Source organism: Chlorocebus sabaeus, chromosome 2 (genome assembly GCF_047675955.1).
Source record: "Chlorocebus sabaeus isolate Y175 chromosome 2, mChlSab1.0.hap1, whole genome shotgun sequence".
NCBI classification, from domain to species: domain Eukaryota; kingdom Metazoa; phylum Chordata; class Mammalia; order Primates; family Cercopithecidae; genus Chlorocebus; species Chlorocebus sabaeus.
In genome coordinates, this window is record NC_132905.1 from 76435475 (window position 1) to 76455813 (window position 20339).

Here is a 20339-nt window from a genome sequence, read left to right on the forward strand (position 1 = left end):
AGTCATTGCCAATGAAGAAAATCTCAAGGTGTCCCTTTGGACCAATTTAGACTGAAATGACACAAAACATAAAATAAGGAAGAAGCAATTCATCAAGAACAACGGTATACCCGATAACTCAGAGACTGAGAAAGAAAAGTTAAACTCACTGTGTGAATGTATTTTATTAACAGTCTTTTAGGGGAAAATCAATTTGGTTAAAAACAGAAGGAATTTGGTATCTTCAGGCCCTGTACATGTTTGCATGGTCTTTGTAATCAGCTTTCCGGCCAGTTTGCTGTCTACTGTCAACCATCCACCATGTCCCCTTCTATGCACTGATGTTGAAATTTCACTAATGTTTACCAGCTCTCTCACATGGCAATTGTGTTAAATATTTTGCATAGAAGACTTTAACATCATTTTCATTTTCTGAACTATTAGCCTTTTATCACCCCCCAAATTATTTGATTTGTGTTAAGAAAACACATACATTTTATTCTAAATACTCTTATACAGATGTGCCATGTAATAGTTCCTTGGCATTCTCAGTTTTCTAATTATTAAAAGTTTATACCCAACATTACATGCATGTTCTGTTGCCCCAAATTGTGGTACCACAAGTCACCTGGGAACAGAAATACAGGTCAGTGCAGAGGCTACAGAAAAAAAAAAAAAAAAAATGTTCTTTTATAGCATTCTCCAAACCTTTGGACAGCAGAGGGATCATTACATTATTGTTGAAGCATTTGTAGGCGATAACTAAATAAATGAAGGAAGGAAGGAAATTTTAAAAGGCTTACTGGGATTACTATGCCTGCTTTTTGCCACTAGGAGGTGCTCTGAGGGCAATAGGAAAAGGAAGGGCTAATTGAGTTGCTTAGTCTCCACCAGGCTTGCAGAAAACGGACAAATGGGCGGATAAAGCAAAAAAGACAGCGCAAAAGTCACAAGACTGCTTAGGCAGCACGAGCCAATGGATGGCATTAAAAGCGGAGAAACTGCCAATCAGCCAGTATTTGCAAAATTAGTTGCAATAGACTGATCTTTGTTTTCCTCCTAAAAATTCATAAATTAAAATCCTGGCACCCATGAAGATAGTATTAGGAGGTGGCGCCATTGGGAGGTGAGGCCTTTTGGGAGCCCTTGCCCTCATGGATGGAATTAGTGACCTCATAAAAAAGACCAGAGAGAGACAATGGGGAGGAGAGTTCCTTTGTCTCTTCTGCCTTGTGAGGACACGGTGAGAAAGCCATCTGTGAACCAGGAAGCATGACCTCACCAGACACTGAATTTACTGGTGCCTTGATCTTGGCCTTCCCAGACCTCCAGATCTGTAAGAAGTAAATTTTTATTGTTGTATGCCACCCAGTTTATGGTAGCCTAAGGCATTAGTCATTTGAATATTCTGCTTAACAGCTATAATCACATTTGGATTACCAGTTTAAAAAAAAGAGAGAGAGAAAGCAGGAACATTTAATTTGCATTGAATAACATTTGGTCTTTGTTTAGCTATTTAGTAGAATACTATGCTCTCACAATGCATTTGTGTGATTTGTTCCTTCATTTAAAAAACACTTATTGAGTCCCTACTATGTCCCAGGTACTGGGGATAGAAAAGTGAACAAAATAGACAAAACACCTGCCCTTATGGAGTTTACATTCTAGTATTATTATGATAAATATTAGTTATGCAGATTTTTACAGGCAGTTTTTAATTTCTTATAGTTTATGGATCACTTGAGAATATGTTGAAAACTGGGTCTTACTCGTTTTGGAAAATAAACAAACAAATCATAAATAGAGAAATTTATGAGCATATGTATATACAATTTGTTGTTTCTTAATATTAGCTGTAACTATTTTTGCCATGCGTTCTGATATTTCAGTTTTTGCCCTGTTTTGGAAGCCCTGAACCTATAATTTGTAGATTTATTGGAACAAGATGCAGGCAAATAAATTTAGGCAACATCCCCTAATTCCAGATTATTTCAAAGAACCACTGAGCTGTCTTCTGGAATGCTAATGTTCATGTAAGTTATATGATGAGAGCCGGGGTCAGAGTTTTCCCCACTCTCTTTCTCTCTCTGGCCTCTTTTTCAAGATCACTAATTCCATCCATGAGGGCAGGACCTCCCAACAGGCCCTACTCCCAAAGGCACCACCTCCCAGTAATATCATCTTGGGTGTCAGGATTTTAACATATGAATTTTTAGAGTGGACACAAAATTCAGCCTATTGCAACTAATTTTGCGAATATTTGGTTGATTGGCAGTTTTTTTCTTTGAGTCTTGTCATTGAATCGTTGGTTATGTTCCATTGATTGTTCATGCCTTAGCATACTAAATTGGGTTAAATTCTATTCTAATACACACAGTCATGTTTTTAACAGAAAGCAATTATGAATCGTACCAACAAAACACTAGTTTTGGCCAAAAATGCACCATTAAGTTATTGAGCTTTTAAAAGAGCTGTGTTTAGAAGGCATATCTTTGGGTTACCATTATGTCATTTGTAGCATAAGAAATTAAGACAAGCAGCATTCAGATGAAAGTATAATTAAGAAATACACTTGGTTGCTGAGTTGTTCTGTCATAAAATTATGAACTCAGATTTCCACAACCCAGGGAGAAGAAATTTATTTACCAGTAAATCAAATGTATTCACAACTAAGAAGTCATTTACATATTAAAGTGATATAAAGAAAGCAGTGGCTCAAACTTGTAACCCTAGCACCTTGGAAGGCCAACACAGGCGAATCACTTGAGCTAGCCTGGGCAAAATGGAGAAACCCCATCTCTACCAAAAAAAATGGTACGGTGATGTGTGCCTGCACTCTCAGCTACTTTGAAGGCTGAGAAGGGAGTATTACCTGAGCCCGGGAAGGCAAGGCTAATGATCTTTCCACAGACTATGTACTCTATTCTGAGTCATGTTCCTCAGATAAGAGTACAAGTCTTCAATTCAGAAATAGCAAAGGGAGGTGGGGATGGAGGGGTGGATGAAGATCACGCATTACTAAGCTATTGAAATTTAAAGTATTCTGAAAGTCACCTTTTACTGTGGTGATGGGCGTAACTGTAATTTCAAACAAATATTTTGTCATGCTCAACACAAAATGGCCCTGCGCAATGGTGAACCACTTTGCTCTCCGTTTCTTAGTGGAACCACTAATATAAAAGCTAGCTGCTATTGGCCAGCCACGGTGGTTCACGCCTGTAATCCCAGCACTTTGGGGGGCCGATGCGGGCGGATCATCTGAGGTCAGGAGTTTGAGACCAGCCTGATCAACATGGAGAAACCCTGTCTCTACTAAAAATACAAAATTAGCCGGGCGTGGTGGCTGTAATCCCAGCTACTCAGGAAGGCTGAGGCAGGAGAATCACTTGAACCCGGGAGGCTGAGGTTGTGGTGAGTCGAGATCACACCACTTCACTCCCTCCAGCCTGGGCAACAAAAGCAAAACTCGGTCTCCAAAAAAAAAAAAAAAACTAGCTGCTATCCAGGACAAGTTTCAAACATTGTAAACAAGGCCTTAGGAAATGCTGTTTACTGTAAGTACATCTTTTATTTTTTATTCTATTATTACTATTATTTTTTGAGATGGAGTCTCGCTCTGTCACCGAGGCTGGAGTGCAGTGGCGCCCTCTCGGCTCACTGCAAGCTCCCACTCCCGGGTTCACGCCATTCTCCTACCTCAGCCTCCCCAGTAGCTGGGACTACAGGTGCCGCCACCACGCCCGGCTAATTATTATTATTATTTGTGTGTGTGTGTGTGTGTTTTAGTAGAGATAGTAGAGATGGTGTTTCACTGTGTATTTTTTAGTAGAGACAGTAGAGATGGGGTTTCACTGTGTTAGCCAGGATGCTCTCAATTTCCTGACCTCATGATTTGCCCGCCTCGGCCTCCCAGAGTGCTGGGATTACAGGCCTGAGCCACCGCGACCGGCCGCTGTAAGTACATCTTTGATACCAAATATTGTCTGATATGTGTTGATCATAATAATAAAGAAAAAATCAGAAGAAAGAAAAGTAAGAAGAAAATGTGGTAGGAAGGTACACTGGAAAGGAAGGAATATGCTTTTTTTCCTATGTATAACTGTAAATTATTGCTTTTCACCTCCTGAGTAAGGAAAGAAAGTGAATGGCCTGACTTAGCTCGTAAAAATCTCCTAAGCTGGCAGTTCCACTAGTTTTATGAAAATCTGTCACTTTATGATCGCCATAAGCAAACCAAGCCCTTTCATATAATTTTTTAGAAACTTCCTCCCAGTCGGTCTATTCCATTCCTCATGAGACTTCTTGACCCTTGCTTTTGCAGACCAGTTTCTCTGCCTTGGGTGGGTAGTGTAACTCAGGATATGCCTTGAATGAATGATGTGATTCAGGATATCCCTAACGGATGCAACATGAAACTCTTTGTTTTATCAAATTATGATGAGTTAATGACTACAAAAATGCATTCTGATGCAAGCCTTCCTGGACACATGGAATTTTTAAACAAATGATAGTGTCCTACTCCAAGAAGAACAACAGCAGAGCTTTAAAATATTAGATTTCCTTCCTTGTCATCATCCTAGCTGAAAACTCCCCTAATTCTCCACGAGGTTTTAAAGGAAATAAGCAAGTATAAATCACCTGCCTGACTAAACTTAACCTTTACACATTTAGTGGAATACAGATGATGGTCTTTTCTGATTTATAGTGCGCATTTCTCCTGAAGGGGCCAGTGAATAATGAACCAAGGGAGAAGAGGCAGAAAGCCTGTGCAAAGCCCTGCTGGGTGACCTTGATTAAGCCTTCTCCGTTTGCTTTCAGGTTTTCTATCTCTAAAGAAAGAATACTAAACTCCCAGGACCTTTCTGAGAAAGAGACAAGAGGTGATGGGGGCAGATGCATAGAATGTCTGCTGAGGCCATTAGAGGCAAGAAGTTGAAGATCAAAAGAGGTTTTCTGCTCATAAGCTAGAGTCAGGCAGAACTACTGGGAATCAAAAATATTAGTTCTTTCCCAATATCTAACGTGATAACAAGTGAAAAACGGTTAGGGGGGGAAAAAAAAAAAAGAACCTTATAGTCAAGATAAATGTAAATATCAATTACAGCTTACTGTTAATGTGAAATGTAAGTTAGAAACTCGGCAAGTATAGCATTATTTCTCAAAATAGTTGTCTTTCTTGAATATAAGTAGAAAAAAAAGTTAACAGTTGTATTGATGGAAAACAGAGTTTCTCAAACTCAACACAACTGATACTTGAGGCCAGATGATTCTTTTTTGGGGTACTGTCCTGTGCATTGTAGGATGTTTAACAGTATCTCTGGCCTCTACCTGTCAGATGCTAATAACACCCTCTCCCCAGTTGTCACTATTAAAAATGTCTCCGTCAAATATCCCTGGGAGGCAAAATTGCCACTGGTTGAAACCACTTGGTTGGGGTTGGGGGGACAGAGTGAATAATAGCCACTTATGATGTTTTAGAAGCACCTTTAGTTTTTGCATAAAATTCCCATGCCCAAATATCTGAGGCTTTGACTTAGTTCACTGAGTACATCCAAATTTCTCAGCTGAGTGGCTTTTGTTGTTAGAAAGTCTTTCAAAGATCCGGAGGGAGCTACCTTAATTACACTAGACTTGAGTATTGAAGAGGCTGTTCCTTGGGGGCAGTGATTATGTACTTCCTATTTATGCTGCATACCAGCTCCTAGCATGGTGCAGGCACAGAATATGCTCTCAGTGAATGAATAAATGAGAAGGTAAAACAAGAAACAGACTGACCTAGGGAAATATATTTTTTCCTTTGGTTACCTCTAGGTGTATACCATGTCTCCCTTTACCTACAGAAGGTTACTGCAAAGAGCATCTTAATGATCAAAAAGAGTTAATGTGGCTGACTCTAAGAAAACCCCACCAAGCTTTTGAAAAGATACTGAGAGGACCAGGAATCTAGTGTGATACTTTGGGATTTTCATGCAGTATTCTGTAGTAAATAATGCTATGAGGTTGAGCACGAGATCAACCATGGCCCTAGTCTGGAAATGCAATGCCCACCAGTTGGTGCATAAATACACCAAGTACAAGAGTCTCTAGTACGACCTGCATTATCTTGTTTTTTCTCTCTGTGGTTTGAGGACAAAGAGCTTAAAGTGGGTCAGCAGTCAGTATTATAAAGATGCAAGCTTCTCAGGGAAAGCTCTCAGCTCAGACTGCACTCAAGATTCAGGGCTTCCTGAGGTCCACAAACGCAAATGCCTTTTCCAGAGCAGTAATTTAATATGCCATATTCTATTGTGGTTGGCAAAGTTTGCCCAAATTATCCCTTCTATGAAGCTGAAACTTGACCTCATGGATTTGTTTTTGGAAAATTCTTTTTGTAGTCTGAAATCAGTTGGCTTCCACTTTGAAAATAATCGTCTTTATGCTGTATAAATAAACAAACTTCTGACAAAGTTACCCCCCAGTCTCAGTGGGCTTTGACTTTTCCAAAAGAACAAAGTTGGGGCCGGTGGGAGGCTGAGGATGGGCTGTTCTTAATGTTTTGATTTTGTAGGAGGTGTTTTGATTGCTATAGAAGTAAGCAGAATATCCCCACTGATCTCAGTGGCCATGGTCCCTTCATTAAAGGGTCCTGCCAGCATCACATCACTTCTGTGAAGAGAAGGGCTTGGCTCACAAAGCCATTCACAGCAGGGCTGTTTGACTCCCACTGGCAAACATCCCACAGGGAACTTCTGCTTCCCGGAAATCACTCTCGTTCTAATTCAGGGGAGAGACTGCTCTCAACTGTTTTTAAATGCCACCCTGTGCTCGGCAGGCTAAGGAAAGAAGAGGAGTTAATCGTTCCTTTCAGGACCAAAATTGAGCATCAAGGCAGAAATGGCAAAAAAGGAAGCAAGCTTTGAGATCACTGGGAATGTAAAGAAAACTAACTTCAACACCTAATAGCATTGCTTCCCACCAGTGTGAACAAGCCCAGTGTTTCATGACCCAGCTGTTTCTCCAGTTATCTCTGTGCCTTGTGCTCCAAAGCTCTTGACTTCACCAAATAGGAAATGTTCAAAGATGAGAAAGACCAGAAGATCAGTCCCTGATCTTCAAATAGTTACAGCTCAGATGGGAGGAGGGGGCAGAAGAAGAAATGTGCACAAATAACAACAAAACAAGGCAGCATAAGATAGTATGGATGCCAGTACGGCTCTGTGGTCCCATGAAATGAGGAAACATTTTCATTCGGTGCAGGGTAAAGAATAATTTCACGACATATGAAATGGATCTTGAAGAATGGATTGAATTTGCACAGGAAGAAATGAATGCCTGTTCAGGGCAGGGAGGACTACATTTCTTGGAATATAGAAAATTAGCAAAGTATAAATAGGGGGAAGTGCCCAAGGGAGGGAAAGAGAACAGGAAGAAATCCACTCTGCGCTTTGAGGTTGTATAATTCGGAATCCATTCAGGAGGTAGAAATCACAGAAAGAAGATAATATTGTTACGTGCATCTGTATACGAGACCACCTGAGCAGGCTTAGTGTGAGCAACAAGGCGGTGTATTCACTTGGGTGCAAGTGGGCTGAATCTGAGAAGGGAGTCAGCGAAGGGTGGTGGGATTATCATTGGTTCTTATAGGTTTGGGATAGGCGGTGGAGTCAGGAGCAAATTTTGCCTCTCAAGGGTGGGGAGGATGTTACAAAGTACATTCACAAGGGCGAGGAGGATGTATTGTCACAAGGGCAGGGAGAAATGTTACAAAGCACATTCACAAGGAAGGGAAATATCAAAAAGTACATTATCACAAGGGCGGGGGAATGTCTTGGCTTCACCATGGTGCGGCCAGCTCAGAGGACCTTACATTCCTGTCTTTTTATGTTAATAATGAAGAAATAAAATGAGACAGGGTAGTGAAAACTTGGGGTGAAAATTCTGGGGGCGATATGGAAGGGTGATGGGCGATGTTTCTCAGGGCTGCTTCGAGCAGGATTGGGGTGGCACGGGAACCTGAAGTGGGAAGAGATTAGACTGATTTTGGGGTAAGGGGTGATATTGTGGGGTTGTTAAAAGCAGCATCTGTCGTATAGAGTGATTAATGATAGCCTGGATGTAGTTCCATAGGAATTGAGAGATTAATCGGAAGACACAAGGCCCAAATAAGAGAAGGGGGAAGATAGGTATTAGAGGACTAACAATTGGAAGAAGCCAGGATACCCAGTTAGAAAGTGGCCAGGGGAGTCTAGCATAATTAGCGAGTTTTTGAGCTCTGTCTTTGAGTTTTTTGATGTCATCACATACCAGGCCAGATTGATTTCAGTAAAAACAACACTCTTCATTAAGAAATATACAGAGCCCTCCTTTTTCAGCAGTGAGTAAATGAAGACCTAGGCAGTAGGCCTTGATTTACCTAGGAGGACAACTGCAGCTAAAGAGTCAATCTGGGCTTGGAGGACAGATAAAGTTTGTGATATATCTGTAATGCTAGTGTGTCTGGAATTGGTTCCTTCCGGTGGGTTCCTGGTCTCGCTGACTTCAAGAATGAAGCTGCGGACCCTCCTGGTGAGTGTTACAGTTCTTAAAGATGGTGTGTCCAGAGTTTATTCCTTCAGATGTTCAGATGTGTCCGGATTGTCTTCCTTTCGGTGAGTTCACGGTCTCGCTGACCTCAGGAGTGAAGCTGCAGACCTTCTCAGTGAGTGTTACAGCTCATAAAGGCAGTGCAGACCCAAAGAGGGAGGAGCAACAAGACTTACTGTGAAGAGCAAAAGAACAAAGCTTCCACAGTGTGGAACGGGACTGGAGCAGGTTGCAGCTGCTGGCTCCGGTGGCCAGCTTTTATTCCCTTATTTGGCCCCGCCCATGTCCTGCTGATTGGTCCATTTTACAGAGCGCTGATTGGTCCATTTTTATAGAGTGCTGATTGGTGCGTTTATAATCCTCTAGCTAGTCATAAAAGTTCTCCAAGTACCCACCCAACCCAGAAACCCAGCTGGCTTCACCTCTCACTAGCAGAGAAGTCATTAGAGAGGCTGGGGACTGTTGTAAGAGAGGTTGAGATGCCTGCTATTCCAGTTCCAAGTGCAATAGTGGAGGCAGAAAGTCCTAGACCCGCAAGTAAAGGGATTAGTGGGATGACTCTTTTTGGACATGTTGGATCATGAGGGGAACAGGCAGTTGTTCGTTCCATCTGCAAGCTGGATTTTGGGGGTAAGGAAGACTAGAGTACATGTGCCCATTTAGTGTCAGGTAGACACATGTAGGTGGAAGAGCCACATAAAAAGAAGAGACCTGTTATTGCTCAATCTCAGGTGGCTGAACGCTGCTTGTCCCTCTAAGAAGTTGGAGGACGTCAACCACTCCAGGTCGTGTAACTATAAGGGCATCAAAGAATAGTTAGTTACATATAAACTTGAGAACTAGATAAGTGAAAAGACAGTGCTGTGGTGAACCATAGGGAGCTCAGGCAAAGAAAAATACATAATTTTGTGTGTGTGTATATATACATATATTTGAGACAGACTCTCGCTCTGTTGCCAAGGCTGGAGTGCAGTGGCACAATCTTGGCTCACTGCAACCTCTGCCTCCCGGGTTCAAGTGATTCTCCTGCCTCAGCCTCCTGAGTAGCTGGGACTACAGGTGTGTGCCACCATGCCTGGCTAATTTTTGTAAATATAGTAGAGATGGGGTTTCACCATGTTAGCCAGGATGGTTTCGATCTCCTGCTCGTGATCTGCCCGCCTCGGCCTCCCAAAGTGCTGGGATTACAGGCTTGAGCCGCTGCACCCAGCTGGGAATTTTGTATATTTTTTAAGATAATTTTTTTCCAGAACATTAAAGTAATTGAAAAATACTGGCCGGGACAGTGGCTGACAACCTGTAATCCCAGCACTTTGGAGGGCTGAGGCAGGCAGATTGCTTGAGGTCGGGAGTTCAAGACCAACCTGGCCAATGTGATAAAACACTGTCTCCATTAAAAATACAAAATTGAGCTGGCGTGCACCGGTAGTCTCAGCTACTCAGGAGGCTGAGGTGAAAGAATTGCTCGAACCCAGGAGGCAGAGGTTACAGTAATCTGAGATCATGCCACTGCACTCCAACCTGGGCAACAGAGGGAGGCTCCATCTCAAAAAAAAAAAAAGAAAAAGAAAAAAGAAAAATATTGAAAGTCTGAAAAGTAGGTGTATTAAAATTGACAATGTTACTTTTATTTTTCATTTTTCTGAGATAATGTCTTGCTCTGTTGCCCAGGCTGGAGTGTAGTGACACAATTTCAGCTCACGGCCACCTCTGCCTCCTGAACTCAAGCAATTCTCCCGCCTCAGCATCCTGAGTCACTGCGACTACAGAAACGTGCCACCACACCCAGCTAATTCTGGTATTTTTTGTAGAGACAAGGTTTGGCTATGTTGCCCAGGCTGACCTCGACCCCTGGGCTCAAGTGATCTACCTGCCTCAGCCTCCCAAAGTGCTAGGATTACAGGCATAAGCTACTACTCCCAGCCCACAGTGTTATTTTAAGTTTAAATATTTTACTTATGCCAAAAGCTAATTTATCATCACTTTATATCAGCTTAAGCTAAGTAAAAATTATTAAAGATCATCTCTTGGACAGGAGAAATGGTCAAACGTGGTAATTCTGTCAACTGAAAACGAAATTGGCAACAAAGTAGATTTTGAATATATTATTGATGAGTTTGTTTTTATTAAAACCAGTGGCCCCAGGCTCCAATGTGGCTCAGCTGGCACTGGTCTCTACTAAAATTTTGATATTTTGTTCATTATGGGATTTTTTTTCATTTAATTTTGATTTTTTAAGATATTATATTTGAATATACAGTAATTTATCCTGATTCCTTAGTATTAGTGTTCCCTTAAATTTTGTGCCTGAGGCAGATGCTTCATTGACCTTACCCTAATCTCTGTCTTTTGAAAAGATAAAGCAAGAACTAACAGCACAGTAAGAACAGGCAGCAGGCGGGAAGCACACGGGACACAAACAGGAAGTGCAAGTCCCTTCTTCCTCCCTCAGCCCTGCTGTCTCCGTCTTCCTCCCCAAGTAGAGGGAACCTAATAGGGAGCCCGTAGGCAAAGTAGAAATGCAGGTTGAGAGAATCCTGGCCCCAGCATCAAAAAGCCGACTATAGAAAGATAGATTTGGTGACAAAAGGTAATAGCCTAATAACTGGCACAGAGATGATTTCCCCTGCGCTGAATCCTGAAGGGTACATAGGATAATAATAATCACTTCTTGAGCACTCTTTGCAATGTTGCACAGTTAATCCATGAAAGTGTCTGAATCCAAACCTGTTTTGATCTCACCCAAAGCCCATGCTGTCAACCACTGTTCCATAGTGAAGCAGGGCAAGAACATTTTACACAAAGGAAAACAAAAGAGAGCAGGACAAGGAATAAAAAAACAACGTGGCACATGATGAAAACAAGCAGCCTAATGTTAATATAACTGACATTGTAGAATATCTGTTGTGTGCCTGACACTTCACTAAATGTTATTCTATGGTCTGAATGTGTTCCCCAAAGTTCATGTGTTGAAAACTTAAATCTCCAATGCAGCAGTGTTGGGAGGCAGAACCTACTGAGAGGTGTTAAGGTCATGAGGGTTCCACCGTCATGAATGGATTAATGTTGTCTTTGCAGGAGTGGGTTCATTATCAAGGGAGTGGTGTCTTTATAAAAAATGAGTTCAGCACCCTTCACTTTTTCTTATTCTTGCATTCTCTCACCATATGATGCCTTCTACCATGTTATGATGCAGCAAGAAGGTTCTCACCAGATGCAGACCCTCAGTCTTGGCCTTCCCAGCCTCCAGAACTGTGAGCCAAATAAACTTCACTTGTTCATAAATTATTCAGTCTGTAGTATTCTATGATAGCAGCACAAAATGGACCAATGCAGGTTTTTATACAAATTATTTTTTAAACTCTTCCAACAACTCTGAGTAGCTGCTCTTTGTATTTCCATTTGACAGACGAGGAGACTAAGCCATGGAATACTATTTAAATCTTCCTGGGGTCACTTAGCTCATAGATGAAAAAAACAGAATATAAACAGTTGCTTTGACTCCAGAGCCCTTGCTCTTGGTCACTAGCCATATGTCTCCCACAGATCATAAAATAAACATGAGGCCAAAGAGATATAGATGGGCCATCCTGAAATGCATGGACTTTATTCTCTGTAGAAAGGGGGGCTGCTAGCACACTTTAAACAGCATTGGTTTTGTGTTTTGCATGTATCACATTGATCCGAGCCCAGTTTGGAGGATAGATTTTAAATATACAAATAGGAATTAAAGAAGGCAGTTAGAAAGCTAATGCAATGATTCAAATGAGCAAAAATTAGAGAGTTCTGATACTAAGCATGGAAAATAGGGGACCTATTTAAAAGACTAGAGTTTTTGTTATTAATACATAATAAATGTAAATATTTTCAGGGTACATGTGATAATTTGATACATTCATATAATCAAATCAAAGTAATTGAGATATCCATCACTTTAAATATTTATCTTTTTTGAATGCTAGGAACATTTGAATTATTCTCTTCTTGCTAATTTGAATGGTACAATTGATTAATGTTAACTGTAGTCACCCTACTGATCTATCAAATACCAGGTGTTATTTGTTCTATCTAATTGTATATTTGTATCCAAGAATCAATCTCTCTTCATCTCCCCCTTCCCCCTACCCTTCCTGGCTTCTGGTAACTGCCAATCTACTCTCTATTTTAGACAATGCACTTTTTAGTCTCTGCACATGCGATATTTGAAAATAGAGATCTTTGAGACACTAACGATTGGATGTGGATGATGAAGAACAGGGAAGAATAATGGGCTTTCAGGTTTTATTTTGGATGGCTACTAGATTACAGTACCATCCACTGACAGAAATACCAGAAAAGAAACAGTCTAGTGAAATAGATCAGTTACTTCCAACATTTGAGTTTTCTGGAGCTTTGGGCATAAGTAGAAAGATAAGGTAAATCAAATCCATACTATCTTTGTTATGCCAGCTAATAAATTTTAACTTAATTTTATTGAAAATAAGTTTTGATTAATAAAATGCAATGATCACCATTGCATTTTCAGTTCTTTCAACCCGAAAGTTGATCTTCTCTTGGTAGAAACTCAGATAGAATTTCAGATCTCTAAAATTTCTGAAGTGTCCCTTAAAAGAAATGTTTCTTAAGACCAATTTTAAATATGTTCCAACACATATATTTATTGAACTAGTGAGTAAGCTACTAAGAACCTGACTGGAACTATGAAGGGTCTGACATTTTACCATACTTTCAAGACAATAAGTTGTCTGGCCACAATGTCACAGATACAGGCAGAAGACACAAGACTCCTGAGTCTGAGGCAAAAGTCTTTATTACTCACAGCATTAGCAATAGTCAGAGTATTAGCATTTGCACCAGTTCTCCAAGCCCCAATTCTCATGGTGAAATATGAAGAGACACCTAAGAAATGGAGTGTGCTAAAGGAGAGGGACTCAAGTGCAGGGAACCTATATATTTTATAATGAGCCGTGAGCAAACTTCTTTCTTTGCTCCAGAGGGAGATACTATCTTTATCTTTCCAGGCTAAGCAAATCTTCCCTTTGCTCTGGAGGAAGACAGTATCTCTATCTTCCAAGACTGTTGGCTATGCAAGCATCCTTGAAACGATATCCCAGAACAAAGACAGCTCTGTTCACAAGACATGCAGAAATGTTTGAGACCTATAGAGATTTATCTCCCAACAACTAAATGTTTTTATAATTTTCAAGTGACTTTATTGAACTCCTGATTTTGGCTTGGCAGATGCATGACACAAAAGTTTTGAAGACATAAAACATAAGGAGAAATAATTAAGGAGACTCAACAAATAGAAAGTGCAGTGATACCTAAAATAAACAAACTAGGTAAATCAAACTCATTTGGAAATAGCAGCCATCAGCAATTCATATTCTTAAAAATCAACCTTGCAGTGCTTGGGGAGTGAGAGACAGAGGAGCAAAAGGACAGACCACAAAACAAGCCACTTATCTCCAGAAGAAAAAACAAAATAATTTAGGAGCTGGTTAATTTGCTTGTCAGGGCCAACATTTGCAGTTCTGCTCGCACAGAATATACCAAAAATTGGTGACCAGTGATTCATATTCTGACTGCAAAGATACTGTGCTAAAGAATCGGGGACTAGAATGGGCTTTGATGAGAGGTGATAATCCCATCTTGTATTCACACTTAACTATGTGAAAGAGTTTTTCCACACATCATCTTCTATGCTTTCAATCAGCTAGAGGTCAAGATAGTGGAAAAAAATACAAGAGACTCACAGGGCGCTGAGAAAGAAAGGAAGATTCCCCTTTTCCGTTGCTTAGAAAGCCACAAACTTGTGCTGGAAATGATGTTGCTAGGCAACCACTAATATTCTATAGGCTTTGGGACTACATGTTCTTGCTCTCTAGTAGAGAGAAATATCAGATTGAAGGCATAGGACAAAAAAGACTGATTTCTTATTGATGATGGTGAACTTGCCTATACCATGATGGGTCATTGACCTTTGGTTTAATTCCAAGGAATGTCATGATCCCAAGGCAGGCCTCACATATATCACATTTTGGAGGATTTTTTTTAAAGTTTACCTAGACAGCTGTAAAATTTATTTTACCTTTCAGGAATACTCAGCCAATCAAGTGTAATTACAGGACAGCCTCTGGAGAAACTTGTGTGGTAATGTTGACATGATACAACATGACAAAAGAATTCAGCCGCCTCTCAGGTTGCCTGAGATTTTTAAAAATTACAGTAGGAAAGAACAGGGAGAGAGAGAAAACAAAAGGTTAAGGTACTCCAGGTCATGAATTATTTAAGAAAAGAAGAGAGAATATTAAGGCAACTCAAAACTTCATTTACAAATATTAAATTTAGCACATTAGAAAATTACACTGTGAAAAATTGGAAATGATTCAACTACAAGATAGTAGGCATTTTACACAAATGTAAACATTGGCTTGTTTAATTATTATGCAGGTCCATCTGCCTCTAGAACAAGCCTTTCTACGTATAGTCATGAAATCATTCAACAGCAAATTCTCCTAGAGCATCCCATTCCATCTAAAATGAGGGTGCAAAATTCATTCATTAATTTAGCAACAATTGAAGCTCAACGAGTGCAGGCACTGTGCTAGTTGCTCAAGGGTATTGTAGTGAACCATTAGACATTGTCAGCTTTTGATAAGCTTAGAGTTTAGCAGAAGTTTATTAGTTAATTTTCACCCTGCTGTAATGAACTACCCGAGACTGGGTAATTTATACAGAGAAAAGACTTAATTGACTCACAGTGCTGCATGGCTGGGAAGGCCTCAGGAAACTTACAGTCATGGCAGAAGGTGAAGAGGAAGCAAGGCACATCTTACATGGTAGCAGGAGAGAGAGATGGTGAAGGGGAAACCGCCACTTTTAAAACCATCAGATCTCATGAGAACTCACTCACTATGATGAGAACAGCATGGGGGAAACCACCTCCATGATCCAATCACCTCCCACCAGGTCCTTCCCTTGACACTTGGGGATTACAATTAGAGATCAGATTTGGGTGGGGATATAGCGCCAAACCATATCATTCTGCCTCTGGCCCTTCCCAAATCTCGTGTTCTTTTCACATTTCAAAATGAATCATGACTTTCCAACAGTCCTCCAAAGTCTTAACTCATTCCAGTATTAACTCAATTATCCAAGTCCAAACTCTCATCTGAGATAAGGCAAGTCATTTCTACCTACAAACCTATAAAATAAAAAACAAGTTAGTTACTTCCAAGATACAATCAGGGTACAGGCATTGTGCAGATGTTCCCATTCCAAATGGGAGAAATTGCCCAAAACAAAGGGGCCACAGGCCCCATGCAAGTCCAAAACCTGGCAGGACACTCATTAAATCTTAAAGTTCCAAAGTAATCTTCTTTGACCCCATGTCACACATTCAGGGCATGCTGATGCAAGAGATGGGCTCGCATGACTTTGGGCAGCTCCACCCCTGTGGCTTTGCAGGGTTCCGCCCCTACAACTGCTTTCACAGGCTGGCATTGAGTGCCTCTGGCTTTCCCAGGTGCACAGTGCAAGCTGTCAGTGGATTTACCATTCTGGGGTCTGGAGGATGGTGGTCCTCCTCTCACAGTTCCACTAGGCAGTGTCCCACTGGGGACTCTATGTGGGGGCTCCAACCCACATTTCCCCTCTGCATTGCCCTAGTAGAGGTTCTCCACGAGGGCTCTTCTGCTGCAACAGACTTCTGCTAAATATCCAGGCATTTCCATATATCCTCTGAAATTTATGTGGAGGTTTCCAAAGCTCAACTCTTGTCTTCTGTGCACCTGCAGGTCCAATACCACATGGAAGTTGCCAAGGCTTAGAGCTTGCATCCTCTTAATTCACTGCCTGAGCTGTACCTGGGCCCCTTTTAGCTATAGCTGGAGCTGGAGCAGCTGGGAGGTGGGGCACCTACTCCCAAGGCTGCACAGGGCAGCGGGACCCTGCACCTGGCCCATGAAACCATTTTTTTCCCTCCTAGGCCTCTGGGCCTGTAATAAGAGGGGCTGCTCTGAAGATCTCCGAAATTCCTCAGAGATATTTTCCCCATTGTCTTGGTGATTGGCAAATTTCTGCAGCTGGTTTGGACTTGAATCCTTCCCCAGAAAATGGGTTTTTCTTTTCTACCACATGATCAGGCTGCAAATTTTCCAGACCTTTATGCTCTGCTTCGTTTTAAACCTAAGTTCCAATTTCAAACCATCTCTTTGTGAATGCATATGACTGACTATACGCTTTTAGAAAAAGCCAGATTGTCTCTTGAATACTTTGCTGCTTAGAAATTTCTTCCACCAGGTACCCTAAATAATCTATCTCAAGTTCAAAGTTCCACAGATCTCTAGGGCAGGGGCAAAACGCCACCAGTCTCTTTGCTAAAGCATAGCAAGAGTCACCTTTACTCCAGTTCCCAACAAGTTCCTTGTCTCCATCTAGGACCACTTCAGCCTGGACTTCGTTGTCTACATATCACTATCTGCATTTTGGTCAAAGCAATTTAACAAGTCTCTAGGAAATTCAAAACTTTCCCACATTTTCCTGTCTTCTTCCAAGCTCACCAAACTATTTCAACTTCTGCCTGTTACCCAGTTGCAAAGTCACTTTCACACTTCCAGGTTATCTTTATAGCAGTACTCCACTATCCCAGTATCAATTTTCTGTATTAGTCAATGTTCAGACTGCTATAATAAACTACCCAAGACTGGGTAATTTATAAAGAAAAGAGGTTTAATTGACTCACAGTTCCACATGGCTGGAGAAGCCTCAGGAAACTTACAATTATGGTGGAAGACGAGAGAGAAGCAAGGCACATTTTACATGGCAGCAGGAGAGAGAGAGAGAGAGAGAGAGGGAAGGGGGAAGTGCCACTTTTAAGCCATCAGATCTCATGAGAACTCACTCACTATCAGGAGAACAGCATGGGGGAAACCACTACTATGATCCAATCACCTCTTATCAAGTCCCTCCCTGCACATGTGGGGATTACAATTTGAGATGAGATTTGGGTGGGGACACAGAACCAAACTGCATCAAGGGGCAAAGAAATTAACAGGCAAAGGAACAGGAAAGTAATTACATGGGAAGTTCTGTGAAGGAAACAAACAGCATCAGAAAGACTTGAGGACAGTTAACATAGACTTGGTGGAATTAATCCTCGGAGTCTCAGGCACAATGATGAGAACTTGAGCACCGTATGAGATCTTAAAGGTGTAAAGCAAATGAGTTGGTGCTGAAGGAGATTTAGATGGCTTAGCCCATGGGGGATGCAATCAGCTGCCAGGAAAGTGGCCTCTGTAGAGTGTTTTTAGTAAACCTTCCCGGTCTGAGAAGCAGATACTAACTGGCCGTGAAGGTCCTGCTCAGCTACAGGGAAAACTAGCCCCACAGGTGGGGTAAGCAAAGGCTCCTCTGCTGTTTGAAAAGGTGACAAGCCAGAGTCCAGGCAAGGTAATGTTGCATGGCACATATTGCTGGTCCAAGGATTTCAGAGCAGTGAGGCTAGGGTCTGTGGCTGTAAGGTCATGAGGACTATACTGCATGGTAAAGATGGGAGGCCTATAGCCCAGTGGAATATAGATAAGCCCAAAAGAGGAAGAGGTTTCTCTTCTGTGCTTTAGTGATGGGGTCCATGACCCAACTGAGAACAGAGTATAGAATTTGACTTCAGGACAAAAGCACCAACCACTCTTGTGGAAGCTTGATGTGCAAAATACAGGCTTGAAGAATTAAAGGATACAGTGTGTCACATAATTGAGATTTTTATCTGGAGGAAGATTGACAAGCAGGGGGCATGAGGCCTCTGCCCCGGGTTTCAGTCTATAAGGGACACTAATACATGATTAGAAAAAAAATATTCACTAGACATGAACTAGATGGAGAAAGGGGTACCTTGTGCACATCTCAGAAGTTACTCCATGTGATGGGGAAGAATACTTTGAGAAGCTGCTGCTGGGGTGAGAGATGAGACAAGGCCCAAGAAGAAGATGTGGTAACCTGCTCAGTTTGTTTAGCTATGGGGGTTACATAAGTTGGGGCCAAAGATCAGTTTCTTGGAGCAATAGCAAAGAAACTGAGCACAACTCCCATGTCCTCCCTTTTCCTTCTCCAACGCAGCTCTTGGCCTCTCCTCTTTACCTATGCTGGAAAATATTTAAAGAACTTTTGTTTGGAAAGGTGCCAACCCTAATATTCTGCCTGTAAGCTGCCTGTAAGGGTCCTGGACTGATCCGAAGAGAGAAGACAGAAGGACAGAGATGAAAATTCACTCTCTAGGAGAACTGAAACCAGTTAGTCAATTCGTTTCAGGCAGATTTCATTGCCTATCGTTCTCTGTATCTAAATCAAGATTCTTACCTCCATCTGGTTCTGACTTGGGGTGGCTGGTTTTTACAGGCAAATGGCATCCCTTGAGCCCATTAAGGGTAACTCCAAACACTAAGTCAGTTAAACTCGAGCTTTTGCTTCTTTCTAAGCCCTCTTTATAGTCTGAAGCAGAGATCATCAATGCATCACATTCACGGGAGTTAGAAAATGACTCTTGAGAAAACAATGTATAACAGATTGGGGGAGCAAACATCACAGAGACACAGGCCACTGTTAACTTTTCACATTAAATCTGTCTCATTCAAGAACAGACTCTGACAGTAAACAGTTGAGTGTTCTCCAAAACTGAGTCACGCAAGGAGCAAGTAAAAGTAATCCCTGATCCACTTAACGTAGGGACATTCGCTGGGTGATCTAAATTACAGTTCTGTTATGACAAATCACATCAGAAGGGTCCTGGACTGATCTGAAGAAAGAAGACAGAAGGACAGAGATGAAAATTCACTCTCTAGGAGAACTGAAACCAATTAGCCAATTTGTTTCAGCCAGATTTCATTGCCTGTCATTCTCTGTATCTAAATCAAGATGCTTACATTCCAGAGCAAGAACTTTGGGATAATACTATTAGAAGCATATTTCTAAATACTATAGCTCATGGTAAGCAAATGCAGATAGATAAATGCAAACAAAGACCTGTTTAGAAATACCAGATTTACCACCACCTTCACCAACCACAGAGACCAATGAGTTATAGCTGCCAATCTACAGCATCTACAGAGCAGGTGGTAAAACATATTGAAAGATTCAGCTGTACTTTTCCCCCTAGTATAGACATTGGTGTAAATATGCATATATTATGTCTACAGATCTTTTATTGGTCTTTTTCTTTATCATTTGCTTAAAAAATGGAGTGCTATATGAGCTAGATTCTGGAGATATAAAGGGAATAAATAAAAGACGGTCCTTGCCTTCAAAGAACACAGAGAATAGTAAGGAGGGAGATACATAAACAACTAATTGGGGTATTGAAGTCTTACTGCTAAGATAGACGTAAGTCTATACTAGGAGCAGGGGAGACCTGAAGGACCTAGGACAGTTTCCCAGAAGAGAAGACATTTAAAATTGGATTGGATGCATGGACTAAATTGGGAAGCATGAACAAGCACAGACTCTCCATGCAAGTTTTTTTTCAAAGAGATGATATGGGACCTTAAGTCACAAGTATGGATAAACATGGCATTTGTGACATGATTATGAACTCCAAGAGAAAAGAACCATCTCAGAACTCAGGGGGTAAATATGCAGTGATTCCTTGAGCAAAGCCAGATCTTGACTATCATCAGGTAAAAACATCAAGATTAAAACCTGAGGGTCATCTCAGAGATTTCCTTCTGTTTGAACCACTATCCAAGTAATATATCCAAGTAACCTGTTTTATAGTCTGTTTACTCCACTAAAATGCAATATCT